The 8164-nt window shown below is 42.7% G+C and overlaps 1 pseudogene; it reads right to left on the bottom strand.

The window, feature by feature from the left end:
- The window catches only part of LOC111951743 (voltage-gated delayed rectifier potassium channel KCNH1-like), a 65583-nt pseudogene that overhangs the window by 2460 nt on the left and 54959 nt on the right, over positions 1 to 8164 (bottom strand).

Genomic DNA, 8164 nt, shown 5'->3' with positions numbered 1-8164 from the left:
GAGAGAGAGAGAGAGGAGAGAGAGAGAGAGAGAGAGAGAGAGAGAGAGAGAGAGAGAGAGAGAGAGAGAGAGAGGAGGAGACTGAGGAGAGAGACTGAGGAGAGACTGAAGAGACTGAGAGAGACTGAGACCATGAAAAGACAGCAGAGGAGACAAGGAAGATAAAATAACAACAGAAATGAGAAAAGAGATGAGTTTGATAGCAGGGAGGAAGAAGAGTGGCCTGGTGAACCAGCCTGACACTCTAGATGAACGAGTCTGGTGAACAGCTATCAGGCTGGGTTCTATGAGGCTAGACGATAAGTGATGGTCCAATAAGTTACACTGACCCTCTTCCGAGGTTGTAGGTGAGCAGCAGGTTCCGTGAGGAAGTGGTTTAGAGAAGGCCGTGTAGAACTCCAGAACCTTCTGCAGGGCGTCTCGTTTGATGACGTGGACGGTCACCAGTAGTCAGGGCACGCACGTTGGCACACGCCTGGGCTTAGGGTCACCTCTTCCAGAACACATCCCAAACAACGTCCCCCTTACCTGCAGACAAGAGAGAGAGAGAGAGAGAGAGACCGATTAAGCATATTACTTCTTAAATGGAACAGATTTTCCATCTGAGATTTATTATGATATTATTTTTTTAATACTTTAGAAAGATTTCCGAAATATTTCTTTTACCTGCAGAGAGTGAGAGAAGCAGCTAAAATGCCCGGTTAACAACTGAGTATTTACCCATTTATTCTGAGACATAACAAGTTAGTTTATTCAGATGACTATGCCGGAGATGTGAAGACGAACGTTTGCTCCCATAAGTTAAAACTTTTCTCAATACAGGGGTGCTGTTTCACTTTGGAAAATATCGTCTCCAAATTAAAACTGCCTCATACTCAATTCTTGCTCGTACAATATGCATATTATTATTACTATTGGAAGAAAACAATCTCTAAGTTTCTAAAACCGTTTGAATTATGTCTGTGGGTGAACCAGAACTCTTTCTACAGCGAAACTCATGACAGACATTGCGAAGGTCAGAAAAATAGTCTCTGTTCTCAGATCAGTTTAAAGCTCTGTGTGTGCCCTATGGGATGAATGAACTGCACCGCCCTTCCCTGGATGTCATAACCAATGAGAAGTGGAATGGGTCTCTACGTATTCTCAAGTTTATAAAAGCAATGGAGTGACATGTAGCGTTCTTTTTGGACGCTCGCCAAGGCGCAAGAGAGGACATCAGAATGGCATGTTGAATAGCTCTTGTTACTGGGCTAAGATATATCCGTCGTGATTTAATTCGATTAGGTGTTAGAAACATCATAACGAAGTTATTTGAAACGATTTTATCAGTTTAGCGTAGTATATTGCTATTTCGGAATTCTGTAGTATTGCGCTTTGAGGATTTGGACATGTTGTGCCACGTAGCTAATGTTAGCTCTAGTTCCGAAGTTGAAAGTGGACATTTTACAATCAAAGCAACGATTCTTTTTGACAAAGGACACCTTGCCCAAAGATTCTGATGGAAGCTCGTCCAAAAGTAAGAGCTATTTATGATTTTATTCCGTATTTATTGGAAAATGTAAACGCATTTTTTCGGCCATATTGCGGCACTAGTCTGGTGTAACGCACACTGTATGTCTAGTAACGTTAATTTTAAAAATCTAAATCCGCGTTGCATTTAACCAATGCATCTTTCATTAGCTGTCCAACCTGTATTTTTTTTTCAATCTACGATAAATAATCGTAAATTAGGTGCCCTTCCAAGATGGCGCCGGCCAGAATGCATGCCATGTTGTTGACTGATTACATAGCATAACCACGATTTTGTGATGCTAATAAAATGCACATTTTCGAACAAACTCGTATATGCATTGTGTAATATGATGTTAAAGGACTGTCATCTGAAGATTCTGAGAAGGTTAGTGAAAAAATTAATATTTTTGGTGTGATAACGTTATCGGCGCTTTTTGCCTGAATCCAATGCTGGGGTGATGTTAGCTCATGTGGTATGCTAATATAACGATATATTGTGTTTTCGCTGTAAAACAGGCTTAGAAAATCTGAAATATTGCTGGATTCACAGGATCTGTGTATTTCAATTGCTGTACGCGCTGTGTATTTTTAAGAAATGTTTTATGATGATTAATTAGGTAATACACGTTGCTCTTCTGAGTTATTCCCTAGTTGCTTTGTTTTGGTAGTTTTGTGATAGTGGCTGCATGCGTAAACTATGATTATACCTGAAAAATGCACATTTTTCTAAAAAAAACATATGCTATACCATTAAATATGTTATCAGACTGTCATCTTAATGAAGTTGTTTCTTGGTTAGTGGCTATATATATCTTTATTAGTCGAATTAGTGATAGCTACTGATGGAGTAAAAAACTGGTGGAGTAAAAAAAAGTGCGTTTGTTGCTAACCGTGGTTAGTATAGATTTACATATTGTGTCTTCCCTGTAAAAACATTTTAAAAAATCAGAAATGATGGCTGATTCACAAGAACTTGTGACGCTATGCTAGGCTATGCTAGTCAGCTTTTTTACTGTGGGGGGTGCTCCCGGATCCGGGATGAGTACCAAGTAAAAGTTAATGCCTAGGCTTTGGCTCAGCAGGATAACAAAGTGTTTTGGTTCAAACCCTGTCAGTCACAGCAACGAAAGCCTGTTTGAACCCATTAATCTTACTGGCTGAAATATAAAACTTGTTGATGTGAATCATATCAATGTTCAGTGAATTGACAAAGCATTCACAGACACTATATACATTTGTTCTGATCATTGGGTCTGGCTTCTGAGAGGATCCTATTTGTGATTCTGTAAAATTGCATTTAAAATGGGTGAGCTTATTAAAAAGAGAAGACATTTCACAACAATACCTAACTGTACAGCTGTCTATGAACTGACAATAATTGAAATTATTAAACTACAATATTCAAAAGGGTTTTGATATCTTTGTTGAATGATTGAGAGTGAATGGGAAAATGTTTGATGCTGTCACTGCAAAATATAACAAGATGATTCATTATATTACCTAATGATGTTTTCCTACTTGGAACTCACAAGATTTCATACAATTGCACAAGACATGCATTCATTTACACATCCACACGCGCACGTACCAGACCTTGGTTCAAATACTATTTCAGGTATTTCAATTACTTTTCAACAATACATTTGAAAACAAGTATTCAGATAACCTTTATTTGAAAAAAAAAATGGTTGAATTTTGGAATGTATTTGGGAACACTCAAATACACAAAAAAAGTATTTAAAAAACAAAATACGCAAATACACATGTATTTGAACCTAGTTCTGGCGCACACACACACGTCTTCTCGTAATCAAACTGTCACGTTCTGACCTTAGTTTCTTTTTATGTCTTTGTGTTAGGTTGGTCAGGGCGTGAGTTTGGGTGGGCAGTCTATGTTCTGTTTTCTATGTTGTTGTATTTCTATGTCTGGCCTGATATGGTTCTCAATCAGAGGCAGCTGTCGATCGTTGTCTCTGATTGAAATCATATTTAGGTAGCCTGTTTTCCCACTATGGGTTGTGGGTGTTTATTTTCTGTCTAGTGTCTTGTTCACCTTACATAACTGTTTCGTTTTTTCTTATCGTTGTTGTTTTGTGTAGTGTTCAGTTTGAAATTAAAATATAACGAACACTTACACGCGCATTTTGGTCCTCCTCTCCTTCCACCAACGAGAATCGTTACAGAAACCCCACCAACACCGACCAAGCAGCGTGGTAAACGGGAGCAGTGCAATCTGGACTCATGGACATGGAGAGATATAGACGGCAAGGGACCCTGGCACAGCTGGGGTATATCGCCGCCCAAGGAAGAACTGGAGGCAGCGAAAGCTGAGCGGCGGCGATATGAGGAGGTAGCACGGCAGCCGGACAGGCACGAGAGGCAGCCCCCCCAACAAATTGGGGGGTGGGGGGAACGGGAGTGTGGCAGAGTCAGGTTGGAGACCTGAGCCCACTCCTCGTGCTTAGCGTAACAGAGCGTTACTGGTCAGGCGTGTTATGCGGTAAGCGCACGGCGTCGCCAGTACGCGCTCATAGCCCGTGCGTTGCCTTAGCCAGCCCCGCAAGTGTCATGCGAGTGTGGGCATCCAGTCAGGGCGTATTGTGCCGGCTCAGCGCGTCTGGTCTCCGGTACGCCGTTTCGGTCCAGGGTATCCTGCGCCGGCTCTGCATGCTGTGTCTCCGGGGCTGGGAGGGTGCAGTGCGTCCTATGCCTGCGCTCCGCTCGTGCGCGAATGTGTGCATTGAGCTAAGGAGAGGTGCGAGTGGTATGCACCAGATCTCCAGTGCTCACCCACAGCCCGGTTCAACCTGCTGCCTGCACTCTGGGGTCCGGGCTAAAGTGGTCATCCAGCCTGGAGGAGTGGTGCCAAGGCTGCGCACCAGAGCTCCAGTGCTCCCCCACAGCCCGGTCCTTCCGGTGCCTCCTCCAAGCGGCGAGGGTCGCCGCCCCAAAGCCCCACTTAAGCGGCAAAGACTATGGTGGAGTGGGTCCACGTCCCGCCAGAGCCAGAGCCCGCGGGACAGACGCCCACCCAGACCCTCCCTCTAGGTCAGGTTTGCGGCCGGAGTCCGCACCTTTGGGGGGGGTACTGTCACGTTCTGACCTTATTTTTTTTATGTCTTTGTGTTAGGTTGGTCAGGGCGTGAGTTTGGGTGGTAGTCTATGTTCTGTTTTCTATGTTGTTGTATTTCTATGTCTGGCCTGATTGGTTCTCATCAGAGGCAGCTGTCGACGTCTCTGATTGAGAATCATATTAGGTAGCCTGTTTCCCACTATGGGTTGTGGCTGTTTATTTTCTGTCTAGTGTCTGTTCACCTTACAAGAACTGTTTCGTTTTTCTTATCGTTGTTATTTTGTGTAGTGTTCAGTTTGAAATAAAATACGACAAACACTTACCCCCTGCATTTGGTCCTCCTCTCCTTCACCAACGAGAATCGATCACAAACACATAAAAATATTCTATATTCATTTGGGAAGAGAAACAGAAATCTCTCCCATCAGTCACTTAGCTTCACCATACTGCAAAGAAATCCCAATAGAAGTTAATTGACTGAAAACAGTCATTATGGTGTAGCGGATAATCTATGGTGATAGAATTATTTGTTGTTTGAGAACACAAAGTCAGGATCATCTCCTACTCTCCAGAGAAGCTCTGAATAGCACAGCACAAAGTAAGAACGTAGCACAGTAACGCTCAGCACAGTACAGCACCGCTCAGATCAACACAACACAGCCCAACAGTATAACACAAGCTAGAACAGAACAGAAGAGCACAACACAGAACACCAACCTGCTAGATTTTAGTTGTCTACTCATCTAGACTACTAATCTCCCTCTCTCTCACCACACACACACACACACACACACACACACACCACACACACACACACACACACACACACACACACACACACACACACACACACACACCACACACACACACACACACACACAACCAACACTCACACACCACACAACACAACAGTGTATGCATCCAGAAATGAGAGCTGTTTTATATCAGTCTCTTTGTAATTAAAGCTGACATTACATTTGTCATTAGCAGATACTCTTATCCAGAGCGACTTACAGTTAGTGCATTTATCATAGGATAGCTTGGTGAGACAACCAATATCACTGTCATAGTAAGTAAATGTTTCCTCAAGAAAGCCGCTTTACGGTACAGTTATTGAAAATCTGCCAACATCCATCAAAAACACAGCCAACATCATCAAAAACACAGCCAACATCCATCAAATACACGGCCAACATCCATCAAATACATGGCCAGCTGTTTATATCAGTCTCTTCCTAATTAAAGCGGACATCTGCCTCAGCTTTACGGTACGTTTTTGAAAAGCTGGCAACATCCATCAAATACAACAGCCAACATCCATCAAATACATGGCCAACAACGGCCAACATCCATCAAATACACAGCAGCTGTTTATATCAGTCTGATCCTAATTAAAGTTGACATCTGCCTCAGCTTTACGTACGTGTGTAGAAAGCTGGCAACATCCATCAAATACACAGCCAACATCCATCAAATACACGGCCAACATCCATCAATACACGCCAACAATGGCCAACCATCCCTCAAACACGGCCAACATTGAATTACAGAGCGTACCTGGGTGTGTGTATGGCCCCATACAAAACAGTATGAGTAGTTTGAACCAACTCAGTGGCCTTGTGTCTAGAGTGTCTACCCTGAGATCGGAAGATTGGGAGCTCGATTCCCGGCCGAGTTATACTAAAGACAGTAAAAATGGGACCTGATGCGTCTCTGCTTGGCACTCAGAATTAATGAGATAATTGGGTAGACTAGCGTCCAGGGGGTGTACTTGTACATCAAGCTGCCTCACGCTACAGAAACAGAGATCCTGCTCCTATGAGCTGTTCTGGACGCTACAGAAACAGGAGATCCTGCTCCTATGAGCTGTTCTGGACGCTACAGAAACAGGAGATCTGCTCCCTATGAGCTGTTCTGGATGCTACAGAAACAGGAGATCCTGCTCCTATGAGCTGTTCTGGACGCTACAGAAACAGGAGATCCTGCTCCTATGAGCTGTTCTGGACGCTACAGAACCAGGAGATCCTGCTCCTATGAGCTGTTCGGGCTCGCACAAGCAAAGGCTCCTTACTTACTTATAGTTTGTCGGTTGCTGGTAGTCAGTCCTAACAATGTAAATTCACACTCAAATTTTTGAACTAACAAATCTAACATATCATTTGTGATGGGTTTGGAGTTGATGAGTTTGTCAGCATAATCAGATTGGATTGAATAAAAAAACAAGGCTTTCATGTCTTCCAGCCTAAAACAAACCAAGGCAGTGATAGAGAGGCAAAAATGGAACAGCAAAACAGCTAGAGTCAATTCTAGTAAAACATTGTTCTCCGCAGCTGTGGAAATGTGAATCAACTGCATGGTCATTCAAAAAAGATCTTGTGAAACATAACAGCAAAGTAGAAAAATATATGGAAAATAGAAATCCAATATGGATGGTTTTAAGAGATAGATGGGAGGGGTTGAATGGAGCTGAAGGTTGGGACTAATAACAACTAGTAACAAGATAACTCATGTAAAACATACTGTGRCCGTAAAACGTATATAGGTTCAGAACTTTTGTGAAAGAGCAAAGTTTGAAAGATATTGCAAATAGAAATCAAACCGGAATGACATCAGAAATAGATGGAAGAGGTTGAGGGTAGAGGAAGGACAGGAGTTAAAACAAACAAAATATAACTATTGTAAAATAGACTGTGTCCATAAAATGTATATAGTATGTATAAGCTGGAAGTAGAAGACTAAGCGTTGTTGTTATATATATATATGAAAAAAAAATATATGGGGGATTGGAATTGATGCAAACAATTACATTGATGGAAGCTACAATCTATCTGCAACATTAAAGCTGATCTACCCCCTTCTGACGAACCAAGAGAGAATGAGGTGACCAACTAGAGTTAATTAGTTAATAGAATGATCACAGTGCTACGTAGGCCTACATTCAGCAGCTGGTGCAGCAATGATTCTGTATAGCAGCTGCCATTAGTTTAATGAGACTGTGATTTACAGCAGTAGCTAATTCATCACCCAGGGTTCAATCAACATGAACTAACCAGGTCAGCAACGCCATGGAAAATAACCTCAGCTACTGTTTGTTAGTAGGCCCAGGGAGATGGTGTTGCATTTTTACTGTTTACCATGTTTTATTATGTTGGTGTGTATGTTTGCCTGGCAATGTTGGCTGTTTGCCCAGCAACAGTCTAACGGTCTGTATATGCACTCAAACACATCCGCCGGCACACACGCACCTCAACACTACACGCACACGCACACGCACAGCACACACACACACCACACACACACACACACACACACACACACACACACACACACACATGGAGAACAACCAAAACATAATACGAGAAATAACAAAGAATCCATCACTTAGATCAATAACAAGGTGTGATTTACAGCCACTCAACATTTAACTGTGTAGCCTTCACCCCTCCACTCCCACATTAACACCCTGGTAATGTTCTACAGGGACTGTCATTGGGATTAGACTACAGCTCCTTTCACACACGGTACCGATGAACACCACGGTACCGATGAACAACACCGGTACCGATGTGCACCGGCTCA

This window comes from Salvelinus sp. IW2-2015, linkage group LG25 (genome assembly GCF_002910315.2).
Source record: "Salvelinus sp. IW2-2015 linkage group LG25, ASM291031v2, whole genome shotgun sequence".
Classification (NCBI taxonomy): Eukaryota; Metazoa; Chordata; class Actinopteri; order Salmoniformes; family Salmonidae; genus Salvelinus; species Salvelinus sp. IW2-2015.
This window is presented reverse-complemented; position numbering and strand designations above follow the sequence as displayed.